This window comes from Cervus elaphus, chromosome 19 (assembly GCF_910594005.1).
Source record: "Cervus elaphus chromosome 19, mCerEla1.1, whole genome shotgun sequence".
Lineage (NCBI taxonomy): Eukaryota > Metazoa > Chordata > Mammalia > Artiodactyla > Cervidae > Cervus > Cervus elaphus.
In genome coordinates this window covers 40,168,244-40,195,278 of record NC_057833.1, presented here as the reverse complement: position 1 = coordinate 40,195,278, position 27,035 = coordinate 40,168,244, and the positions used below count along the sequence as shown (strand labels likewise).

The window sequence follows — 27,035 nt, the reverse complement described above, 5'->3', positions numbered from 1 at the left end:
AGTTCTTTTTTGTATAGTTCTTCAGTGTATTCTTGCCATCCATTCTTAGTATCTTCTGCTTCTGTGAGGTCCTTTGTTGAGCCCATCTTTGCGTGAAATCTTCCCTTGGAATCTCTGATTTTCTTGAAGAGATCTCTGGTCTCTCCGGTTCTATGGTGGTAGTTTAGTCACTAAGTGTGTCTCAGTATCCGACTCTTGTGACCCCGTGGACTGTAGCCCACCAGGCTTCTCTGTCCATGGGATTTTCCAGCCAAGAATACTAGAGTGGGTAGTCATTTCCTTCTCCATCCCATTCTATTGTTTTCCTCTATATCTTTGCACTGATCACTGAGGAAGGCTTTCTTATTCTCCTTGATATTCTTTGGAATTATGTATTCAAATGGGTATATCTCTCCTTCTCTCCTTTGCCTTTCTCTTCTCTTGTTTCCACAGCTATTTGTAAGGCCTCCTCAGGCAGTCATTTTGCTTTTTTGCATTTCTTTTTCTTGGGGATGGTCTTGATCCCTGTCTCCTGTACAATGTCACGAACCTCCATCCATAGTTCATCAGGTACTCTGTCTATCAGATCTAATCCCTATTTCTCACTTTCATTGTATAATTGTAAGGGATTTGATTTAGGTCATACCTTCATGGTCTAATGGTTTTCCCTACTATCTTCAATTTAAGTCTGAAGTTGGCAATAAGGAGTTCATGATCTGAGCCACAGGCAGCTCCCGGTGTTGTTTTTGCTGACTGTATAGAGCTTCTCCATCTTTGGCTGCAAAGAATACAATCAATCTGATTTCAGTATTGACCATCTGGTGATGTCGACGTGTAGAATCTTCTCTTGTGTTGTTGGAAGAGGGTGTTTGCTATGACCAGTGCGTTCTCTTGGCAAAACTTTATACAGGTTTAATTTTTTTTTTTACAAGCTTCTAATAGTTTTAAAAAATAGTTATAACAGAAAAAGTCACCTGTGCTTTTTTTACTCACTTCAGCTAACAAACATAAATATTAGGAGGCAATGAAATATGAGAAAAAATTACTTGGGAGTTAACTGTTCTTCATTTCATACCTGGCTTTCTACAACCAACCTGGGTGACCTTATAGTCTTAAATATTATTTGTCTTCATCTTACATCTATTGAGTCATGACATATCTGCATCCTGAAAGAAATTCAAACTTACTCCTAATTTTCATAATCTACTCCAAATTATATTTCCAGCTATATTTACCATAATATCTCTGACAGCAGGCCCTACTCTGCGGACACAGTATTCTACTTCAAACCTCTCAAATACAGCCCAAACTGTGTGAAGAAGGTCTTTCTCTTACCTCATCCTAATGCATCATTTTGGGGTGAACTTCCTCCCATTCTCCAGCAATCAAAAACCTATTTATCATGCCACAGCATGGATGAAACTGAAAAATATTAGAGCAAGTGAAAGAAACCAGTCACAAGACAGCCCATATGGTGTGACTGCACTTATATGAAATGCTCGGACTGGGCAACTCTATTGAGCAGGAAAGGGGTGACTGTCAAAAGATACAGCGTTTCTTCCGGAAGTGATGCAAAAGTTCCAAACTGATTTTGGTGATGGCTGTGCAACCCTGTGAATGTAATAAAAACCATTGAATTGTATACTTTAAATGAGTTAATTGTATGACATATGAATTAGATCTCAATAAAGCTACTATTTGAAAGAAAAAAGAAGAAAAAATTTGTCCATCCAACTTGGCTTTTCAACTGCTGTATAAATTTACTCTCCCTACCCTGTCAGAATTAAAATCCTTCAATTAAAGCCCCTCGACATGTCATGTGTACCTCTGGTTAGCCTATTTCATTTTGGCTGGCAGTCATTCCCATATCTGTGTCCCCCACTAAGTTATGAGGGCTTTCAGAGAAAGACAACCTGTGCCAGACCTTTCTATACCCAGGCCTCTGCTAACCATTAGGTCATTCTGTTCACATCAGAAAATCGCATCCAATCTCAGCTTGACCAATAGAGGAGGGGGTAGGATTTGAGTCCCACTCGCCTCCCGCCCTGAAGCAGGACAGAATTCGAATGGCAGAATGAGCAGCTCTGCCTCTGCCGTCCTGCTTCTCACTTCCAACAGTCCATTAAAATACGTAACCCAAGGAAGGCACTCTAAATAGATAAATACATGCAGAAAGAAAATGGTACATCTGAAATCATTTCTTACGATAAGACACTCCCAGATTCCAGCAAAAAGCTTAAGGCATTGGTACTTCAGTTTTTTCTCTACCTGTTATTTATTTTTGCATTACTTACAATGACATGAAAAGTGTTTTTCCTACTAATTGGATTCAAAGATCTTGGGTATACATATGAAATACAGTGAATTATTTTAACACATCTAGAAAGTAGTAAGGAAAACAGAGTTTTTTTTCTTAAGTCAGTTTACAACTACTAAACCAGGTCATGATACACAAAAGCCCACCATTTATAGAGTGAAAAGCAAGAAAATACCCTGAAAGGAGTTTTATCATCAACCTAGTTTTTAAGATGTTCTTGCTTATCTCAGTTTCCACAGCACTGGAGCTGAGCTCTGACCATTTTCTACGTTGTATGAAAGGTGTATGCCCAAGCCCACTCCCCTGTTCTCATCTTTTCCTAATTCCAACTCTTTGGGGAAACATACCTCACCAACAAACTAGGCCAAGAAAAAAACAACTGTTTAATATTGCCGTCACACCCTGTACCTTTGCTCTGTGGCAACTATCATAGCCATAATTATATAATTATCTGAGAAACTATGAATGTGGTGGTTGTCACTCCTGGACCAAAAGTCCTATGTTGAGAGGGCTTGAATCAGCTGGTATCTGCTGTTCTAGTATGTGGTCATGGTGGGCACTCAAGAACTAATTGTTGATTGCCAAAGTGAATCCTCCCCCTCCAAAGAACTGAAAGAAAGTGAAAGTGCTAGTCACTTAGCTGTGTCCGACTCTTTTACAACTCCACAGACTGAAGCCAGCCAGGCTCCTCTGTCCATGGGATTTCCCAGGAAAGAATACTGGAGTGGGTCGCCATTCCCTTCTCCAGGGGATCTTCCTGACCCAGGGGTCAAACCCAGGACTCCTGCATTGCAGCGGATTCTTTACCGTCTGAGCCACGAAGGAATTAGGTCTTTACAAACAAGGATTGTGTCAAACTCATTTTGGTATCACTATTGTGTCTGATAGGTAGAAAATATTGCATAATTCATATGTAGATGAAAGCATAAGTGAATGCCAGAGTGAGTCACTTATGGGGATTGAAAAGGTGTGTGAATGGTAAAATAAGCACACTGCATGAATTAGGAGTTAAAGGCAACCCTCCAAGAAAGCTGGTCCCAGTAAAAGGTCTTGGAACAGCATCACACAAAGAAGAAAGGCAGCCTCAGAGATGGAAGACATCTGCCATCTACAATTTATGCTGATTTCCTTGGGCTCTCAGAGTCAGTTTTCTCCCAATTTCAATGGGTGTGACTCTTTCTCAGATGCAACTGGGCTACAAATCTTGGGTTACATCCAAGCAGAATCCAAGAAAATCAGGTCTTAAGAAAAATAAAACAACAGCAAAGCGAAAACAGGCTGAAGCAGCGGGGAGACTCTGGTGGAAAGTCTTCCACCAGAACTGACTCTGGTTCGGTTAAGCAGCCGTGAGAAAACCGGAGTGCACAAGCCATGAGGGCTGCAACTTGTCATGTCTCCCCTGTGGAGACTTGTCCAGAGTCACACCACAGAGACCTCAGCTGGCTTCTGATGTGAAGAGGCCATCCCGTCAAACACACTTTGGGGAAGAAGCCAATGGCAGGCCTCCCTAAGGGGTTCAAAGAATCTAAGGTTGGCCAAAAAACAAACGGTGCACATACCAGGGAACACTACCACATGCCAAACCCTGCTTTGGACGCTGGAAATATACTTTCCAGCACCAAAAACCTGCAATCAAGATGCTGAGAATCCAATTGCGGAGTTAAAACCTAAACCACTACCAAAAACCTGAAGAGCTAAATGATAATCATGGAGCAGATTAGATGAGGAATCTGACAACATGACACATTTGGGATCTCTGGAGAGTTCTTCAAATGCATCTAGCTGCGGTCACTCTGGGACACCAGAGCAGAGTTTGAATCCCAGCTCCACCACTCACTGGCTGTGCAGCCTTGGGAAAGTTACTTGAGCTCTCTGTGCCTATGTGTGTCCTCATTGGTAAAATGAAAATGATGATGGCCCTAAGTTTAAATGTGAGCTCTGATTACTGGTCAGTGACTGAATTGGCAAGGTTGCAAAAACAAAAACAAAAAAACTGCCAAGCAGAACAGAAGCACCCTTACATTCAGTAAGAGTCCAAGCATTTCTTTTACAAAGAATATATCTCAGGCTCAAGGAACAAAGAAACTACCCATTACCACTGAGTAAATCACCAACCAGTCCAGGTTAGCAGCCAGGCCTGGTGATTTATAATGCCAGGAGCCATTCACCAACACACAGGTCTATGGTCAGAACTGTGAACTAATAGACATACAAGGTGTAAAGTGGTACTGGACGCAAAATCAGCAGTATGGATATGTCTGCATTATTATCATTTACTTGATTACTATAAACAGGTTTACACTATTTATAGGGTGCTTATAAATGGCAACCCACTCCAGTACTCTTGCCTGGAAAATCCCATGGATGGAGGAGCCTGGTTAGGCTACAGTCCACGAGGTCGCAAAGAGTCAGACACGACTGAGCGACTTAACTAACTAACTTAAAATTTACAGGCCTTTTCATATCCATTATCTCTTTTGATCCACACAGCTCCAGGAATCATGATTTCCTAAGCCCCGATGAAAAGATGGGGTCAAATGAAGCTCAAAGAAGTTTTTTAGTCTCCCCAAGATCCCACAGCTAGTTAACAGAGAAGTGCAGCCCAAACCCATATTTTCCACTATTGAGTTTAACGCCCTTGCCTTCTTCATACACCATAGTTACGGCAAGCACCAGACTACAGATTCTGCAGTAGCCTTTTAATAGGGAAGCCCTTCTTAAGATCGCTAACCATCAGATCTTTCTACCTAAAGGAGAAAACTCAAAGGCATGAGGATTTGATTTTGCTTTTGTTACAGTTGGGCAAAGCCTCGCAGAAAGAACGTCTCCCTTGGATCGGAGGCTCCTTTCCTGTCTTTGAAGCAAGATAGCCCTCTGGCTGAAGACACAGGAGGTGGAGAAAGGAGGGGGTGCAACTAGGAGAAGTGGGAAGCGGGGAGGAGGAAAGAAGGAGCCACAAGATGATGTAGAAGCGGGGAGTGGGGAGAAGGAAAGAAAGAACCACAGGACGATGTGTAACTAAGCCATAGCCCTCAAGCACTTGGTGATGAGCCAGTTCTTCTCTTTATGTCGAAAACCTTAAACACCACCTTGCTGTAGTGAATATCTCAGCCTGAAACAAGGGAGATTAAAATGTGCAGCAGGACCCTTTTTTTCACACATATCTCTTCTGTTGAAGTAATTTAATTTCTCAAGTAAGCAGTATCAAAAAACTAGCCTGAGGTGGGTGAAGTTCTTTTTATTAAAAAAAAAAAAGAGAGAGAGAGAGAGACAACCTAGGGACTATGGAGGGTCTTCTTACCTTGAGGGTAAAAGAGTTTCTAACTATGACCCTTTATCCATAATTGAGGGTTTCCCATGAGGCTCAGTGGTAAAGAATTCACCTCCAGTGTAGGAGACATGGGTTCAATCCTTGGGTTGGGAAGATCCCCTAGAGAAGGAAATGGCTACCCACTCCTTATTCTTGCCTGGGAAATTCCAAGGACAGAGTGGCCTGGCTAGCTACAATCCATGGGGTCACACAGAATTGGACATGACTTAGCGACTAAACAATAACAATCCATCATTGATGTGTGTGTAATACATATCTATCTACTATCTAACCAAGATAAGCAATTAACTCCTTTTTTTTTTAACAGCTGTGGTTGTTCAGTTGCTATGTCCAACCATTTGCAACACCATGGACTGTAGCAGAGTGTACAATAAACAAAAAGGTACTAAACTTAATTCAATAAGTAAGTGAGAGTTCTTGATTTTAGTTCTGGCTTTGTCACTAATTACTAAAGACACTTAGAAAGCCTTCTGGGCCTCTGTTTCCTCATCTGTCAAGTGCAGGCTTGGACAAGATCAACAAGGAGCCTTCCAACATTAAAAAAAAAAAAAAAAAAGCTAATATCCTAAATAAGCAGGAAAAAAATGTCATGATGGTCAAGCCAACCATTTCATAAAGTTAAAGAAAGTGTTGTTTCCTCCACAAGCCCTGGTTTTGAATGCAAGAAACATGTCAGTTTAAAAGCAGCCATATTCATGCCTTTGATGGTGAGAAAGGCCCCCACCAAAAGCCATAAAGTTTTGCTTAAAAACAAGCTATTTTCAGGAACAACTCTCCAAGTTAAAGCCCTAATTCACAAAATTGGGTTTGGCCCGTATAACACTGTCTTCTTTCTGCAATTATTAGTCTCTAAAAGGTTTTTTTTTTTTCCTCCTAACAACATTTCATTTGAAAAGTGTTTGATCCTGAAATAAACCTGTAATTTCTCCTATGGAGAAGGTAGGCCAAGTGGAGGTCTATAGTTTAGCCCAAATGACTTTATATTTCACACAAGATTATTACAAGACAACAGATGTGAACTTTAAGAATTTTAACAATAAAATCATGCTATCCAAAGAATGTTCCACAAAACACTAGCCTGGAAAATCATCCACAAAATGGTTCCATGATAAAATAAATTTGACAAAACTTGAATTTCACAAAACAGAAAGGAATGGTGTGGTTATTTTTTATGTGTAGGTGTTCTCAGAGTTAATCTTGCTTAAGGTCCACAAGAGTGTCCAAAATGGAGATTTTTACTGATTCCTGGGACTTCCCTGGTGGCCCAGTGGTTAAGATTCCACACTCCCAATGCAAGGGTTCCATCACTGGTTAGGGAACTAGATCCCACATGCTACAACTAAGACCTTGTGCAGTTAACTAATTTATTTAATTTCAAAAAAAGCAACTGATTCCCACTTGATTTGAACATTTGGAGCTAGTATCCCATGGAGGACATTTTAGGAAATGTTGCCAACAGGCTATGACAAGGATATAGATTTATCACTGACAGGATCCCTACCCCTGAAAGGTAAGGTCTACAATTCAATTAGGAACTTGTGTGTTTACCTCTATCTATCTACATCTGATTTTATAATAGATGTAATTATAACCAACTGAAAACTTTGACAAAGTGATTTCTATTTCTTGAGATTTTCTTAAAAATATAGGAGCCTCATCCCAAGAGGGCTGTATTTTCTCTATGCTACATATACATTCTGTGATGCCAGGCAAGACTAGTGGAACTTTTTACCCTCTTTCCATCTTTACTGTCTTTCTAATTATTCACAGATTTAACACAGAATCAATTTTCCTTAAGGCAGAGAAACAATGAGAAAATAACAGGCAGAGAGAACTAACAATAATTCAGAACTGACGCTTCCCCGTCTAAGAAAACAAGCCAACTGCACACATCAGTTTTTGTCTCAGGGCCTGAGTTTTCTCACATTCAGAATGAGTTAAGTGGATTTCACGGTCTCTATCTCATGGTTCTATGGTTTTTAGGGTCACTCATCATTATCTCAGAAGGCGATCCCAGGGCTGCTCTGAGCTGAGCAGTGGAAGCAACCTAGGATCCAGTGCTCCCTGGGCTGGAACGGCACCCCCATAAGAAGCACTGCTTAGACGTCTCTACTACCTGCATCTACATGTCCCAGGGTGCTGGCTAAAACACCAGTCTCGTTATTTTGCAACCATGCCATGTTATGTTTGGCCAGTGCACATTATGGTGCCTCATCAGGTCACTTGCTAAAAGTGACAGTAAGTTTAAAACCACTTTTACATGGCAGAGAGCTGATGGAGAGCAGCCACAGAGCTGAAACACACTCACCAAGAGAGCTGCTGGCAGCATCCCGACGTATAATGACTTTCTTCTACAGGAAAGGCATTTAACTACCCACGTCTATTGCCCAGCATATAATGTATTCCAGGAAATACTTTTGTCTAACCCCCACCCAGATTTATTTTTAAGGGCAAAGGATTGAGTGGTTTTAATACTGGCTTATACTAAAAAAAGAAGAAACAAGGAGAAAAAAAGGGACACTTTGACACATATATGTGCATGTAAGTATAGCTGCTGTTGTCACTGTTGTTCAGTCACCAATTCAGGTCCAGCTCTTTGCAACCTCACTGACTGCAGCACGCCAGGTTCCTCTGTCCTCTACCATCTCCTGGAGTTTGCTCAGTTTCATGTCCACTGAGTCAGTGTTGTTATCTAACCATCTCATCCTCTGCCGCCCGCTCTCCTTTTGCCTTCAATCTTTCCCAGCATCAGGGTCTCTTCCAATGAGTCAGCTCTTCACATCAGGTAGCCAGAGTATTGGAGCTTTGGAAATATATGCAAAAAGCAACTATATCTCCCCTAAATATGATCTAAGAAAAGATAAAGAACAATCAATTGTCTTGATTATAATCCCTCTACAAATATCCAACATTTCCTGTGTTTGTCTCTCCCATTTTTCCTCTCTCATACCCCCCTTTAAAAGACATTGCACCAGGGGGCTGGTTCCTTCATCCATTTTTTATACAGGACCTGGGGACTATGAAAGCCTCACTCACACACTCTCTGGCTTTCTAACTGAGGTCCCACCTGCAATAACAGCTGTCCAAAAGGCCCGGATGGTGGCAAATGTGGAAAAACTAAGTGTAGTTGACACCCTTCACTTAGCCTGGGAAGTCTTTACCCCTTTTTGGTCAGGTCAAATTCTACCCAGCATTCAGGTCCTAGATCAAACCCCTCCTCTTCCAGGAAGACTTGAGACATTTGCATTCAATCTAAACCAAAGTTAATGTCTCTCTCCTCTAAGGACCACAGATTCCTTAACTAGACTTCTGAATATTTAGGGATACTATTCAAATACCTTAACTCTGGAGTTAAGATTGGATCTCTAATCTATCTCCAATAAGAAGAGTCATCTGCTTAACTTTCATCAATCCCAATCTCCCCTTCAAAATATCCCTTAAGAGCAGAGACTGGGTCTTGCTGAATTCAGCAAACTGAAAGATATCAATAAAGTCTGTCTAAAGAAAGAATTAAGACAAGAATAAAATAATTATCTTACAGGAATGATCCTATGCAAGACAAAGCAGCAGGGATAGAGGAAGTGTCCCAGGCTAGAAGTGAAGCAAGTCCTTGTGGATGTGTACTAACAAAGACCTTCACACACAGGACAGTACACTGTCTTACAGAAATGCAGGCAGCCAACATTACCTGAGCACCGGCTAGGAGTCAGGTAGAGCCTTAAACATTTTCGAGGTATTAACACTCATAATCTTCAAAGCAACCTTGGAGGTAGGTACTACCTTTTACCTCCATTCAATAAGGGGATGAGGCAAAGGTACAGCGAAGAGCGAACACCACTTGCCCAAGCAAATAGATGAGCTGGCTTCACACTCCAGCAAAGAGACTCTGGCTAACGTGCTTGACCACCATGCTCTCCTGCTTCTAGAGAAGACTGAGCACAACCTGCAAAAAGGAAAAGGGAGATAGTACTGTCTAGAACTCGGTCAAAAGAGGGACTTCTGCAAAAGGACCCAAGAAACAACAGCATACCGCTAAAGGAAACTTTAAGGATCAACAGCACATGCTAGACGTCACACTCACAGAAAGGTGACACTCTTGGGGTTTGAAAGGAGAAAACTAAAGCCACTTTAAAGTTGTAGCTCTAATTTACCTGACTTCCTCAAACTGGAACTTACTCATTCTTTGCTAAGAGCAGTGAGGCTGAACTTCTTTCTCCTTGCACTGTTATTTTATGAGTGAAAGAAATGGAGCTGCTACCTTGACTGCCAATGTTAGAGATGCACTGGCATAACCCAGCCAGTATTCTCCTTCCAGAAAAGGCAAAAGGCCCTTTACTTTTAGCAAATGACTAGATGTGAGAAACCCAACTTAAATGATGAAGGAGAGCATCTTATGGCCAATCTTAATGATACTTAATTCTCAGATGAGGAATTCTGTAGTAAACAACCTCTCGACTCTGTACAAAACATTTTTAATTTCATGCCCTGCTAATCACACAGCTGTTAAATTTCCCTTCCCATCAGTTGTAAAAAAAAAATAAACAGATAATAAAATAGATAATAATTGTAATAATAATTTAAGAAACAGTTGGGCCTCAAACAAAATTTGAGCCCTAATGAATTTTCTCATCTGGAATTAATAATGTAGTGGATGGTGAAATTGCCTGGATTCAGTTGATATAAACTTATATTACATGATTATAAGCATCAAAATATAAGGTTCTGAACATCACAACCTTCTAATGTGTAGAACACAGAATGTAAAGTCAATCTACACTGTATTCCTAGACAGGTCCAGCACCTGATGTTTCATTCCAACATATTTTAACAACATGTTTCCCTTCACTGTGACCTTATCTTCTCTCAGCAGTAACTGGCTCTATACATCTGGTATGTATACTATACACTCAGACTTGGTGTTTTGAGTTTGGCGATCCAGAGCCTGGAGAGGAGACAGAAATCAGTGTCTTCATACTACAAAAGGGTCAATCTAATTGATACAAGGACATTTTTTAAAGGCTATTGTTACTGTTGCAAACCAAAACAAGAGTGAGGATGGAACGGGGTATTACAATAGTTGGAGATCAAAGAAAAGAGCTTATCCAAAGGAGTATGATAATATGGTAGCGAGTGAGCCAACTTTGCAGGTGAGAGAGGTCAATGACCAGGCAAAAAAAAAATGCCAGCAGGAAGTGGCAAAAAGGAATACCCTATAAAGAAAGAGGGGACAAATAAACTAAAGGAAATAAAATAAGCACAGTCAAATGGACCAGAATACCAGTGGCGGATCTTCAGAACAGAAGATGTGTTTCTGTGCATCAATACTTTTCCCATAACCTTGGCTATAAAATACTATGGGAAAAGCCCAAGTACTAACATATTGTCTTTCTCTGGCTTGCTGCAATTTAAAGTCAGTTTGCTTAAATCCTTTCAGTTCTTCAAGGCGTGCCTAAAAACCACCTTCTTCAGGAGCCCCTCCCCAACTCACGCCCACCGAAAGCCTGCTCTGGGTTCCCACAGCATGCCACCGGTACCTCTCCTTTGTCACCTAGTTTGTTTTGCTTTGTGAAACAGCTAGTTATGCATGTGTCTGGCTCTCCCATTGGATTGGAAACTCCGTGAAAAAAGAAATTACACATCTAACCATATTTTTATTCTTCAGTGCCTGATTTAGGTTTTGTACCGTAGACACTTAAGGAATACATATGCTATCTTAAGAAAACCTAGAAGAGGACACTTCCTGTTTTAGGTATTCTTGTTATAGAAAACAGAAATGTAAGGATTTATAAACTTACTCACTAGCAATAACCCTACAAACCCCTGTCAATGACAACCACTATGAATATTTCATCTCTTCTCCAGTTTATAATGAGAAGTTCAGAAAATGAACACAATTTTCATTATCATTATCATGGTCTACCTGAAGAAAAAGTTCAATATAAATGCACATTGCTTTTCCTGACCTGAGCACAAGCTTATAATTGTCAGTGTGAGAATCATTTCCAGGAACTGAAAAGAGCTTTCCTGAAATCTCAGCATTACTTAAGCCCCACCCTCCACTCCACATCTCATTAAAAACCAACAGCATTTCCTTCATGCCTCATCATTAATGATAAAGTGCATGAGTCAACTTTACAAAACAAACAAAACACCAACAATAATTTACTGTGAACACTGTTGCATTTTTACCGCATTTTAAATATCCAGACTCTCAATTGATGTTTTCCATGAAAACATCAGCAGCAGGAAGAAACGGAATAATTATTTTAGAGATGAGAAAACAGCTCTACAAGATGCGATTTTCCCCTAAACACACAGCTTATAAGAAGCAATAAGAAGATGTGAATTCAGGATTTGAGAGTCTCCATCAGGATTTGTGTTCATTTATACAACTTATACAATTGTCTTTCTTATCTAAACTATTTAAACAGACACAAGAAGTTGATAACGGAGCCCCAGAGACTTACATAAATGAGAAGTTACCTCATTCAGATAGGGCCTCTGATGGATTCCCTTAGAATATGAGAGAAGGAAAGAAAAAGAGAAAGGAAGAAAGAAACCACTTTGGGTAAAGACAGTTAAATTTCCTGGAAAACAAGGGTCTTGAACTATACTTTAAAGGCGCATTAATCAAAGCGAGGCCACAAACTGGCAGTTTCAGAATCATCTCGGAGTTTATTAGAAACACAAACTTTCCCACACTGTGTTCTCAAACCTCCAGTATTATGACCTCTGAGCGTGATTCCAAACAGTGACAGCTTTCAAAAGTGGTGCTTGAAAGTTAAGGTCAGACCAGAGAAAGGGAAAAAAAAAAAAAAAGGTAACAGATACCTTCTGGAAAGAAATGCCTAAGTACTAACACACCATCTCCTCCCTAAAGTGAGGCAGTTTGACACAACTCCGGATATGGTCAAGGCGCGGACACTCTACATTCCACTGCCGTTCTTTGCCTTTCAGACCAGTGCAACGTGTGAGAGTGAGCTAGGTACCTGGCCCTCTCCAGGGCTGGCTCGCTGACTTGAAAGGTGTTTGCTTATAAATGTTCACAAGGCAGCCTGCTAGGGGAGGTCCCATGGTTGCAAACCATCACCCTCAGCCACATTCCATTTCAAGAACTAGAGCTCCTTCACTTCCTGCTTCTCACTCTTACTTTTTCAGAGGGGTTGCAGGTTCTCAAGGTTATCTTGAGCACAGCTTTCTTTCTAAATGACACATAACCACTGCTACAGGCCAGAGTGCTCTGGAGCACAACTTCTCCTTTCAGAATGGGACTTCAGGCTGCCCTGAAAGTGGATCTCCTTCTCCTCTCAGATGCATCTTGGACAGTGGACACAGATCAGCCCAGCTGGCGGGCTGGTGGTCTCTGAGAGTGTGTCTGCTCACTGATGTTAACTAGGGATGCCCAGAGGGAGAAACCAAGTTCCAGAGTCAACTGCAAACCAGCTGAGTGCTGTCCACAGGGCTTCCTGAAAGATTTAACAAGCTAAGGTACATTGTCAATGCCTAAGAGGGCGCCAGAGTATGCTGCATTCTCCAGGCTTGTGGGGACCGATCTTTTCAGAGGGGTATCTCCCTGGACTAGTACTTATGGACCACACACAAGAAAGCAATGAGTCAAAGCATGATCTAGGTAAGGCAGGGTCATCTATTTGCCTAGAGTCGACTTCCAGAGAGAGGAAGATGGCAGTTACTGGTTATGCTTTTTCATCTTCCCATTCATTACCTTACTCTCCACATCCTCCTCGTCCTCCACAAGCCCCTTCCCTTCCCTGTTCCTCAGTGCACACTGTTTTGAAAAGAATCTGCTAAAACTAAACTCATCATCATTCAGCGAACTGAGGCCTTCTTTTTCACCACCTTGCACATCGGTGCCTCTATTCCACTGTCCATTCTATTTGCTTAGAAAGCAACCCACCCTTTATCAAAATCCCATTCATTCAAGGCCAACTCCAAGAACCCCTATTTTAATCCCCTCCCCTTCACCTCAGTTAGAGGTGACCATTCTTTTTCTTCTCTAAATTTTCTCAACAAATTTCTACTTTCTATTTAGATTAAAGCTATTTTGTGCTGTCTCACCTTCAGTAGTTGGTTCACCTTTCCCTAAAACTTTCAACCTCCCTATCATCTTATTTCAGTCTCATAACATGCTGGGAAGAACAGGTCAGTATAATTATACCAATAGTACAGAGACAACATAACTTAGTGATTGAGACAGCTGAAGACAAGACTACCTGAGTTCAAGTCCTGAGTTTTACCTTTCATGAACCATGACCTTGGGTATGTTGTGTAACATCTCTGGTTCTCAGTTTTTCATTTGTGAAATGGTGGTAATAACAATACCTTTCTCAGCAGGTGGTTGTGAGGATTCCATGAGTTAACAATGCAAAGTGCTCAGAATAATGCCTAACTCAGTAAGTATTTAGCAAAACTCCCAGAGAGTGTAGAAGTGGCCAGATCAGAATTTTCCAAATTAATATCATGATTGTTCCTCAATAAGGGCTATCTTTCAGTACCGCTCATTCATTCAGTAAATATTTACTGAGCTCATGGATGAGTCAGGAGTGACTCTAGGCAACTGGAAATCAGAGAAGAAGCATGACAAGGCTCTCAACTCTCTTGTCGTTATGGTCCAGCAAGGAGATAAAGAAGAGAGGCGGAGGTAGCCCATGGAAAATTAAAGTAAACAAATAAACGAGAGCAAACGTGCTGTTATTTTGGTTTGCCCTCATGTCATCCTCTCCATCCCATGAATATGTATTTTTCTATTAGTCTATGTTAACCAAGACTACACACAAAATGGGGCTTACCTGAAGGCTCAGCAGTAAAGAATCTGCCTGAAATGCAAGAGACCTGGGTTCAACCCCTGGGTTGGGAAGATCACCTGGAGGAGGGCATGGCAACCCACTCCAGTACCCTTGCCTAGAAAATCCCACAGACAGAGGAGCCTGGCGGGCTGCAGTCCATGGGGTCACACAGAGTCGGACACGAGTGAAGTGACCCAGCAGCAGCAGCAACACACACAATACTTCCTGTTCCACTGAAAACTGGATCTCTGAGTTCAACATTGGTTTAGAGCAGTTTGCCTCATCTCACCAGATCCTTCAAGGAACAAGTCAGGAATCACTCCTGGCTTTTTTCTAATTATTCTAAACACTGATTTTGGGTCATCCCTCCCCCCTAGCCCAATAAACCCAGGTGCATCCCCAGTGGCTGATATGTGACTTAATAAAAGAACATTCTGTCTTGACACTCACACTGTTTGTATGAATTCTGTTACCAAAGGGGCATTTCACCATAAGAAAGTGTCATGATAGAATTGTAGATCTGACTATCCTCTTCCTTCACAATTTCAGATATTAGAATTAAAACAATCCCATAATTTGATCCCTCAGGAAATATGAAAATAATGCTTCTGAATGTCTAACAAAATAGACATTCACCCTCCTTCCCATTTTTAGGATGCTTTTATATCTATGAGATATATTTTTCCCAATTTGATTTTATTATGTTCACACTTAAAGGCTTTTCTAAAGTCTTACTAAGTCATGTCCCTTGACCATTTACCATTCTTTACAGTCTCTTCCTTGATTTGTAATGCACAACTTTTTATTCCCCTGCTGCATCATTCTGGGGAATATACATAGGAATATGCCCTGCATAGTGGATCAAGATGGTAGTGGTTGCACGTGTATGGGGTGGAGGGAGGAAGGATAAATGATGAACTAAAATCTCAAGTTGTGGGTGCCCACCCTCCTCCCCAAACTGGCTGAAATGTTCCAGTTTAAGGAATAACATTCACATCCTTGACCAGAAGCAGACAAAATACTTGTCAAAACTTCTTCATCTTCTTTTGTCTATACTTGCTCTAAATAACAGTTTTTGCTGATGTAAAAATCTGCTCAACCGGAAAGTAAGTTTACTAAAACCAAAATGATGCAAGGATTAAAATCAGACATAGACATGACCTCAGTTAGTCGCTCTTCCGTCAAATCTCACAATGGAGAAAGCTTTGCCATTGTAAGGACTTCCACGGAGGCTGAGTGGATGCACAGGCAGAACCTAAGGCCAGATGAATCAAGATCTGCTGGTGCGATTGCCGTGTGATCTCAGGAAATGGGCCGCAGAACCAGAGAACGCTGACTCTAGATCACCTGGTAGAGTGGCTGCCAACAGGTGGGCAGGTTGGTTTTTTAAGCAGCAGAACCTTTTACTTAGATGAAATAGTGCATGCTCAGTCACTCAGTCATGTCCAACTCTTTGTAACCCGGTGGATTGCAGCCCATCAGGCTCCTCTGTCCATGGGATTCTCCAGGCAAGAATACTGGAGTGGGTTACCATTTCCTCTTCCAAAATGAAATATTATGTACAACTGAAAACAGATGTAAGATTGGGTTGCTCAGGTAGAAGGGCCCAGAGTCCTCACCACTTTCCCTGTACCCTATCATCTGAGGTCACACATCCACCCAGAGCTCTGGACTCCTTGAAGGCATGCATTTAAAAATACACTATTCTAATCTAATTTCAATCTTAACAATTCTTCAGAGGAAGTTGAGACCCAAAGATTGAATGTGATCCATGTAGCCAGAACTAGAAAGAAGCATAGCCACACTTCAGAGAGAAACCATGCTGCCTCTTCCCAAATATATGGTATTTATGTTCTAGGATTCTGTTCTTCTATTAGGGTGAAGAAGTTAGTATAATCAATGTGCCAAGCAAAATTCAAAAATGTACCCAAGGTCAAAGAGTAAGGACATCTAAATTATACCTTGAGAAACCCAGCTTGGAGAAAAACAAAATAGCTATTCTATCAAGGTTTCATGTGATGGTTTTGCAGTGAAAACAACAAAATTACAGTAGGGGAATTTTTTTTTTTTTCTTCTAGCTTCTATACATAAATGTGTCAGGCACAAAATCAAACTACTCTGAAATGATGTTAAATCCATTCAGCTGTAAGTAGAGGAAAACATAGCAGCATTTGTGTGAGGTGTGGGAGACACGTAACCCAAATGTGTTCCCTGGGTTAGTAACTTGAACTTAGAATTCACTGAAAAAGTGCAAGGAGCCTACAAGAAAGAGCACCAAGCAAAAAACATTGTGAGACACGCTTGATATAATAGTCATATGATTAACAAACTGTCACATCAAACTTTCCCGCAACGTGGGAACACTTTGACACTTCATATTTTTAAAACTGACATTTTGATTCATTACTGTAAATAGCACGTTGGGTTAAATATTGTGACAAGGAACAGATCATATATATATGATTGTATATATATGTACATATATAGTCACTCTATATATTATGTGTGTATATTTTTCCTAGCTGTGTAACATTTTAGAATATATGCAACCTTTTCTCACAGTGACAGTTTGAGCCAGTATGTAAACAGGCTATTGCACTACTTAACTATCCATTTTTCTTGCAAGTAGGCAGATGGATTTCAAAAGTAATTCCACAGAAAGGCTATGAAGCAGAGGGATTTCACAAGTAATAGAATGACTTCTACAGAAATTCTGAATAAGTCTATTGACTCCAGGCAAAAGATGTTACCAAAGTTGTTTTGATTTACTGCACTTGAGTTCACAAAACCATTATCACAAACATGTACAAAACATTTCTCTTATCTTCAAGGTGCTCCCAATCTACTTAAACAAAAAGACACACACATATGCAGTTCTAAAGCAAGGCAGATTGCTTCACATATGCAAGTGCTGCTTCTTTTTCTCCTTTCCTTTATTTATGTAGTGTGTATGTGCATTGCTTATAATAAATAACATGTTTTCTAAGCCATTGTTCAGTGTAAACTGATTCAATCAAATTAAGCAAAGTATGGGCATCAGTGGGGGCTGAAGTAATTTGGAAAGTTTGAAAGAATATTCAGATTCCCAAACCAAGCTTTCTTCACAAAGAAAATATACAGATACTATTTGGTTTCCATCTAACACCAAACCATAGTGCTTCTGACTTTTCACTTTACCTACAGCTCTAAAAAAAGATAAGTTATCCACCCCCCAATCATCCAAGTTTTTATTTCAATTTTCTCTGGCAATTCTGAAGTTATTATGTACTTTCAAGTATAGACAATTTTATAAAAAGACTGAGCTAATCTCACACATATACACCACAGAAATAGATTCCAAGCATATTTGTTGTATGTATTCAACTTTCTCTCTGGACATTATACCATTATTATTCAACTCATTCTCCTCCTTAAACACCTGGAACGTCAGACACAAAAGGAAACATGTGATCTATATATATCAAGATATTATGCTCACTACTGATAAGCTTTGCCTCTGTACTGAAATTTAAATTAGACAACTGTGGTCTTCCGAAGCACATACATGAAAAAGGAAGATGGCTCCACATTTATGCTTTTTTTCAGAAAGGATGCAGGGTGTTATCAGCCAAATGCATCCAAATCTGGTGAGAATTAGGAAAGCATAAAGTATATCATCTTATGAATATGGCAAATATTGAAAAATACCTGCAAAACATCGATACCAACCAAAACCTAGACTTCAGCTACAGCATCAAAAAATTCTTGCATCCTTCATTTGTAACCAAAAACAAGGTCTAACTTTGTTCACAGCTCAATTAGTCAATTCATTTAGGGCAGAAGGCCTTTTTCCCTCATATTCTGGATGTATCCAAATGTATTAAAAGTTCAAAGAGTATTACATACCATTTCAAAGTTTATTTCAAACTAAGCAAATTAAAGAATACAGAAATGTGTTATTTTTCCCTTGGCTTACAGAGAAAAAATTTTTTTAAAAATCAGCCTGAGGTGGTCCAAAGCATAGTAAGTCACTGTTTCAAATCCGAGAATTCATATTTACTTTTCTAAACTCTTAAGAGGTAGGTTATAACCTTAAAAGGCTGGAACTCCTCAATGGAAGGGTGAACCACTGTCTATGGAACAATCATTCCTCCATAAGTACTGGGGAAGAGTAGAAGTAATATAACATTTGAAGACAGACAATCTAGAGGCAAATCAAACATCACCATTTACTCTTTCAGTTTGAGCAGGTCACCTGTCTTTTATTTCTTCACTGTTAAACGAGAATAATACTTGACAGTGCACTGAGTTTCATGAAGGTTAACTAAGAAATCTCACTGAATCGAAACTGATGAGATGACTATTCCCCCAAATCTTTATTTGGCAAAGTCCACCATCTGTTGGGCTTCCTGGTGGCTCAGACGGTAAAAAATTCATCTGTAATGCAGGAGACCTGGCTTCGATCCCTGGGTTAAGAAGGTCCCCTGGAGAAGGGAATGGCTACCCACTCCAGCAATTAATAAAAATGTTGAGACCATCTAAATTCGACTAAGTTCAACTCAACAAAAATTTACTGGATGCTCATCATATGTGATTTAGGTCTCTGCCAGGTGTCATGACTGGAGGGAGGGAGGGTGGAAGGGAGGAGAAGGGAGAAGGGAGGAGAATCCATCTGACTCACAGTTTCTGTCTCCTGAGATCCTGCTATCATGTGGAGAAGACAGCATTTGACATATGAACTCTCTAAAGAATACTCAACACTGTATAATAAAGTATCCCAAAGAGGGTGATGCTGACAATGGCTTTTAAGGGTAGTGTTTTGTGAAGTCTAATATGAGGTTAGGCAAGGGTTCGGAGCAACAGAGAACATGACCTTGTTATTCCCCTGCTTCTGTAAGCATCTATTTCTCAGTGGACCAACCTATGGAACCTGATAGAAAAGAGTCTCTTTGAATGGGCTGAGGGGTACCTAGGGCATTTGCTCGGGCCTCTGTCACCCCTACACTATTCGTAACCCTCTTTTCCTCATTCCTCCCTCTGCACTGAGCTTCCCCCCGCCTCTCTTCACTCCCTCTGCCCATTCCTAGGGACATCGATGTCCCCAGGCCTGTCTCCTCTCCGTCCACAGCTATCAGGGCTGAAAAGGGCCCTCAGGCAGGAGAAAGAGTGGCACAATTGGAACATTAGAAAATCTGGAAACCCAAGTTCCTGTCTCAGCCTTGTCCCTACTTCACTCTGTGACCTTGAACAAGTCCCTTTCAATCAATGGGCTCAGTATCCTCCTCATCAAAGGACACTAAAGGATATTCAACAGCCTCTCTTGTTCCTAAACCTTCAAAGTCTGTGTCCTGACCTACAGCTTCCAACAGTTTCCAAGTCCCAACTGGGGGCCCACCAGTTCCAGGGCTCCTGGAGGGGCTCTGACTTGACCACATCAACGGCTTCTATTGTGGGGAAGGTCAGGGACTCCTTCAGAAAATAGCTGATCTAAACAGAGCCCAAGGAGTGTCATGGCAACACTGCTCGCGAGCTGCCAGAGGTAGGGAGGAAAAGCAGCCAAGATGCATATGTGCGGCTGCCACATTTCAGAACAGCACTCAAACCTCGCTAATACCGTCTTGCCTAATACCGAGCTGCAGAGATCAGAAGCTATTTTTACTGTGTATTTAACAGATTTGTGTCCTGTCTTCCCGGCCAGCATTTTACAGTCCAGTCCAGGGGAGTCTGCCATCGGAGAGTCTTTGGGACCTAAGGCCACCCAGGGTTAACTCAGGAGAGGGAGGGAGCAGGGTGAAGAAGAATGAATAGGAGTGACAGAAAAATAGACTCAGTGGGGCTGGAGGCCAAGGGAGAGGCAGGTAAGATGTAACCAGAACAAGTACAATCCAATACTACCAACCCCCAAGTGGGAGGTAGGCAAGTCTCATCCCTCCAAAGACTCAGGGACGCATGTGTAGAGGACAGGAGAGAGAGCTGAAGCCTCTCTTATGCTCCAGGGAACACAGGTTTTCCCACCACAATTCTGATCGTTGATCAGTTACCCTTTTAGCAGCTGAGAGCGCGAAGAGCCCTCTGCCTATCAGGCAAAAATCTATCCACTACCATGCACTCTTCAGTGTAAATGTTTGTTACATTTGGTTAAATGTCCTGTTTACAACCTGTCTCCCACATGCAGGGGGTGGGGGCATTCTAGTTTATGATGAGTGACTAAACCAAACGATGCGAGAGCGCCTGCCATGGGCCTGTCACGTAGTACATCACAGGAAACACCGGTTAAGCGTCTGCTTGCTTCCATCTGGTTCATAAGACAGCAGCGTCACGTGTACCACCTTTACTCCCAAAGTTCTCCATAGAAAGAAGGAACCCGGCCAACACTTGTTGAAGGGTGAGCAGGAGCTCAGGCCCCAACCACCCTCTCCTGCTTGATCAGATGAGGGTGCCACTCTCAGACCCACCACTCACTGGGCAGGTACAGCAGGGTAAGCCATTTCTTCCCTGGGGCAGAGCTCAACTAGACAGTGAATTTTTAAATTCCTCCCCCATTCTGAAATTTTATAAATCTCTAAGTGTCATATCCATCTCAAAAACAAGCACCAAGCAGAGGGGGAAACGGTTGAAGAACACAGTTGCGTGTTTCTTTATCAGGAATGATATGGGCACTGCTGTGCCAGAAGTGAAAGGGAATTCAGAGAAGCAGAATATAGTCCTTAGATTCAGAACCCTCATAATACATGTATAGGGGGTAGGAGATAAGAGGAAACATTAAGAGGTGGCAATACAAAAGAAAACAAAGTCCAACACTAGCTGAGCCAAAGGATGGAAAGAGAAGGCTCCCTAGGAGGAGGGATGTGTGCTGGTTTTTCAGGCAGGAAAGCAAAGCCCACACAGGCAAAATGGAAGAAGGAAGCATTTTATAAGAGTGGATGGTCTCCAGTGGAAGGGTGAAAAAAGTATGTAAAACGGTGAAATATCTTATTTATGTTGCAGATTATTTTAAAATTCTGTGTTTCACACATTAAAGGCTAGAATAATAATGGTCATCCCAACCACTCATCCTTTTAATGCCCTGTGGGGTCACAGAGAGAGTGATGAAGTCAGAAACAAGGCACATGGGGGTTCTGGGCCCTGCTCCATCGCCACTATGAGTGACCAGCCTTTAGCTAATGCTTATCTGGCTTTAGGATGGGAGATGCAGTAGGTTTTGGGAGATGTGGTAGGTCTTGGGAGATGTGGTAGCCTCAAGACCAATTGGAGGTCTTGAGGCCTCTTGAGAACCAAATTGTCCAAAGGGTACGCTCTGCAGATGAGGAGACAGAGGTCTGCCAGAAAAGAAGTGCTTTCTTTCAACTACACATTTCCGTCATCTGTGCCCAGTTCTCTGGGCAGGGATGGTATTCACCTGCTTCTGGGGATTGCCTCAAGCTGATTCTTGCCTGCCAGAGTGTCTCTCTGAAGCTCCTGTAATATCCCAACAAAGTCCATTCGATCATCCTTCAAAGCCAATTCCAGCCTCTGCTTTTATAAGAAACCTCCTGTAGAAAGGACTCCCACATTCTCTCACTCACAAAGTCTCATCTCTGAGCCCACACGTCACACTGAGTCCTGGCTGGCCCTGCATCAAGTTCATCTCCACACACCTGCCACCTCCCTCCTTCCCTGTCTTAGTGGGCCATCTTTCTCCATAGGTGCTAAGTAAATGCTGCTTAAGTCAGGCTGATCTGCACCTCGGTTTTCTGACTCTCAGCCAAGTACCTTCTCAAACGTAGCATGCTGCCTCTAACCGTCACAAGCCTGGATCACCAGAGTGGCCAAAAAGAGTTTCAACCACCTCCCAATCCATCAAGCCATTTACCAGATCCACAAACACACAGCAAGAGAGAAGAGACATAAAGAAAAGGAGAGGAGGAGCAAAGGATATGAACTTCGATGATAAACAGCCCTGAGCGGACCTGCACTTGAATCACCATTCTGATTTTACAAGGAGAAATCTGCAGTGCAGATCCTCAGTAGGGAGCCCAGAGGTCTCACAGATGGTCCTCAGTGGAGCAAGGAGGTCCAAGGATGCTATGGTAAACCATCGGGTGAACAAAGTCTCTACACCCAACCATCAGCTGGGCAGGCCCTTTTGGGCCACTGCAGAGAAAGAGAAACATCTGGCAAGGCGGAGCATGGCAGGCCCCTGATGGTAAAGGTTTTATACTGAGTGACACTCCACCAGAAATATCAGAGTGAAAACACGGCAGAAAGATTTATGAGGCAGAGCTGTGTAACTCCAGAGGCAACCCAAGGCACACATCAGATGGGAATTTTAAATAATCCCTCCAAACACACAAGGACTCAGATGCCAGCGCACGCAGGGATGGCCCCAGCCAGACAGCAAAGGCATACTGGCACCGCCAGAATTCGTCCATTCACCAACATGCTTCCCGAAAAACACCCATATGCTTTCTTTTAGCTTCCATATGCTTTTTTAGCAAGGAAACTAAAATATTTCATTAGTTTTGAGTAATTAATAATTACTTATTTCACAATAGTCTCCCTCATTAAAAAATGAAAATAACTGATTAAGCTGCAGGATCCTGGCTTTCAACTCAAGCTTTTTTCTTTTCTTTTTTTTTTTTTAAATTCCTCCCCTCTAGGAATTGAGTAATAGAGTAAAACAGCCAGTGTGGAAATACTGGCACTATGGGGAATGAAGAGTTATGGTCCACACAGCCCGGCATTCCTCTTGACTGAGGCACGGTGGTGTAATGAAAAGAACACAGACTTTAGGAGTCCAAAGCCTGGGATCCAATCCCAGTTTGACCCCTGGTGAATACTACTTCTGGGGAAATGAAGGGCGTTGAAAAGATACAGCCTGTTGGATTCCTGCAACCCAGCCTTCCACTACTCCCAGGGAGCTGCTTGACAAGGACTCCCTCCTGTCTCTCCAGGCATGGGGAAGGCATGCCCCGGAATACTGGTTCCAACCCTGTCAATGTCAGCAGAGGCCTGTGGCCAACAGACTCAGAATCGGTCTCCAGTGGAAAAACTGCTGCGCAAACTCTAATGAACCTAGAAGTACCTAGGAAATCTTATTAAAATGCAGATTCTGATAAGGAGGGAGGTCTGGAATGGGTCAGCATCTCTAAGGAGCTCCCAGGTGATGCTGACATTCCTGGTCTTCAGACCAAATTCTGAGAAGCAATGATCTGAAAAGTATCAAAACGAAGTTGGGAAGTAGAATCTGTAGAAGAATAGGATACGTGTACCCGTCCCCACTCCAGTATTCTTGCCTGGAGAATCCCATGGACAAAGGAGCCTGATGGGCTACAGTCCACAGAGTCACACGGAGTCAACAGGACTGAAGCGACCTAGCACACATGCACGCCTATCTCCTTGGGCTATGTTAAGGACTGTTAAGCATATATGAGGTAACACCTCAGCGTGGCATACAGCACCATGGTATTTCACTTATCCTCATGACAGTTCTGCCAATAGGGTGTGATTTTCATTTTACAGACAACAAAACTGAGACCCAAAGAAATCAAGTTATGCTTCCAAGGTTATGGAGTTAATAACGCTAAATTCCCAATCCAGTGTCAAATGGGGGCATGAGCCAATGGAAGACAGGAAATTTAAGGCGCTATTACCGGAGAGCACTGGTATGAAGTCTGGTTCTCGCTCTGCTGCTATCAGCCCGCTGCTGCCCCTTCTCCGGGCCTCATCTTCCCACCCGAAGGTGTTGCCTCTAACAACCTCCAGGGCCTCTTCATGTCTAACACCAGCCTTCATTCTCAGGGCTCCCACACAGACTCACAGTGGGTCACCAGGCACTGAGATTAGCTTCACACATGTGGCAGTCATTACCTCTTGGCACGATCCAAATTCTCGCTGCTCACATCTGCATTTGTGCTGATCTGTGCACGGCCAGAAGTCTATCTCTGGTAAAAATCCCACGCTCGATATAACAGGGAGAAAACAACAAACGGATTCCCCAAAGCATTGAAATTCCAATTCAATTGATAACTTGCAGTGCGATCAGGGCTCTATGACTCTATAATCACCACCTCCTCCTGCACTCACAAAACTGGAGACTCTCAGACCACTAACCTGATCGAAGTATGCAAGAAAAGAGAAAACATGAGTTATTTATAATACAATTTAGACAACCACCCAACTTTTCTTATCCTGCCTTAAGATACCAGAAGAGCATGTAATTAATGAATTATCATATAAAAGATTCAGGATATATGAGCTTGTCCCTCTTTAAACTCCCACAGCACATATTCACTGTTACTCCTCAGGGACCCACTGACTATTTTTTACTAGGAATTTCTATAGTTTATAGAATAGTTTCATTGTCCCTGTTCACATTCATTGTTATCTCTTGTGTGCGTGCATGCTACGTCACTTCACTCATGTCTGACTCTTTGCGACCCTGTGGACCCTAGCCTGCTAGGCTTCTCTGTCCATGGGATTCTCCAGGCAAGAACACTGAGTAGGTTGCCATGCCCTTCTCCAGGGGATCTTCCCAATCCAGGGATGGAACCCACATCTCTTATGTCTCCTGCATAGGCAGGCAGGTTCCTTACCACTAGCGCCACCTGGGAAGCCTGTTATCTCTAGATGCAGTCACATATTTTCAAGCAGATCTAGGTTTGATTCCAGACTTTGCATTCATTTGCTATATGACATTGGGCAAATTACTCAACCTCTCTGGGCTCAGTTTCCACATAAGAAAAGTGGGAAAAATATTTTTTTTATTTTATGAGATTCAGTGAAATGATGTATTAAAACTGATAGCAATTAGCAGATTCTGGGTTAAATGTACATTTGAGTGATAGAGTGAATAAATGAATAAAGCAAGCAGAGTAAGAGTTTGAATATTAAAACATCACTCAACAGTTTTAAACATACAAATGCCCAGAGTCACACTCATAAATAAGTCTGACACTCAGAGCAAAACAATAGGTGAATTGTGGGAGAAATCCAACAGCAAAGGAAATGTGTGTTATCAAAATGTCATCTCAGACTTCCCACACTGAAAACCATCTTTTGTTTAACCTAGAACCTAGGTATGGCCTTTAGAGAGTTTACAAACCTCATGAAATTGTAGACAACATTCTATACAGATGTGTATTTTCTAACTATTACAGAGATCCCAAATGTTCCATAATCCTCTCCCTTACCACTAAATACACACACACAAATTAATAATGACTGCCTTAGACAAGTCCCTTGACAGAGGGATCTGCCAATGGAGAGAGAAAAAGTTTACTTAATAAAACAAGGCTGAAAGATACAAGCATGTGGTTTAGAAAGTATGGGCGGTGGAAGTATTCATGATGAGCACGCCAAACCAGAGAAAGGAGCTCTGGATCTAAGACTCAGCTCGGCTAAAATCTTGCTACAGGACCTTAGGCAAGTCAGAGACTCAGGATCAAGATTCTGGGAGCCTTTGACATCCTCTATTTCATCCTCCTGCTCCTCTTCCCATCTCATAGATGGAGAAACTGAGGTTCAGAGGAAGGAACATCATGCCTTCACCAAAGTCACAGCCAATGAGGTAAAGCCAGGATTTGAACCTCAGACCCAGTAAAATGATTTCCACACTCTGTACATCAGTATTATGAAGTACAAGGTAAGTGTTTAGACCCAGTTGCCTCCAAGTTATCTTCCAGCTGATGGATAATTATTGCTGTCTTCTCTGGACCTGGAAATCTCATGAAAACATTAGTTTGGTTTTGGCAAAGATCATTCCAGCTGCTCCTCAGTCCCAGCCCAGTCCCACAAGAACAAGGCAGAAAGAAGATCTGAAAGGATGAGAGATGTTGCTATTAATCTTATGTAGCACAGCAACTGGGAACCGCAGGCCTTGAACTAGATTTCACTGTGTTGGCTATTACTCTCCTGTCCTCCTGCGTATTCATCCTGCATCTGTCTTCTCTTTATTAATGTTCCCAACTATGCACAGTACACAGCCAGTTAGGAACTCATCCTTAGCTTCCTATAATTCACTGGATTAGAAAAGGACAGGAGGAAATAGTGGTGATGTCAGGGTCAAGAAGAACTGCAAGGGAACCACAGACTCCGAACAAGCATAGAGAGCAGAGGCAGCCAGAATCCTCTATCCCGTGCTTCAAAGAACGAACAAAAGCATCTCATATCCCTGAGTTGGCAATGTGATTGGCTTTGCCTGAAAGATAATGTCCTTTTAAATGTTGGGAAGAGAAAGGACATTTCACATATTCCTCTCCTAAAACAGCAACGAAGGAGTCAGAAGAAAGAATTCTAGGATCTGCCACTAATACCTTAGACAAATCAGATTCCCTCCCTGAGCCCAAAATCTCCATCTCTGAAATGAAAGGATTTGGCTAAATTGGTTCTTTTTTTATTTTTATTATTGGAGTATAGTTGCTTTACAATGTTGTGTTACTTTCTGTTGCACAGTGAAGCAAATCAGTTCTACTTATACACACAGCCCCTCTTTTGTAGATATCCTTCTCACTTAGAGCAATGAGTAGAGCTGCCTGTGCTGAACAATAGGTTCTCATTATAATCTATTTTATACATGGTAGTGTATATACGTCAATCCTAACCTCCCAATTCATCCCACCCCATCTCCCCCACATGGTATCTGTAT

At 41.9% G+C, this 27,035-nt stretch overlaps 1 protein-coding gene across 11 annotated transcripts in view; it reads right to left on the bottom strand.

The window, feature by feature from the left end:
• LOC122675400 (LIM domain containing preferred translocation partner in lipoma) overlaps positions 1-27,035 on the bottom strand; it is a 713,437-nt gene that overhangs the window by 508,047 nt on the left and 178,355 nt on the right. For 2 of the 11 annotated variants that reach the window (XM_043874070.1, XM_043874069.1), the window contains one exon: positions 1,315-1,401. The exons of the other annotated variants lie outside the window; for them this stretch is intronic. The gene's annotated coding sequence lies outside the window, so the exon portion shown is untranslated. The remainder of the gene's footprint in view (positions 1-1,314; positions 1,402-27,035) is intronic. 11 annotated transcript variants of the gene reach the window in all.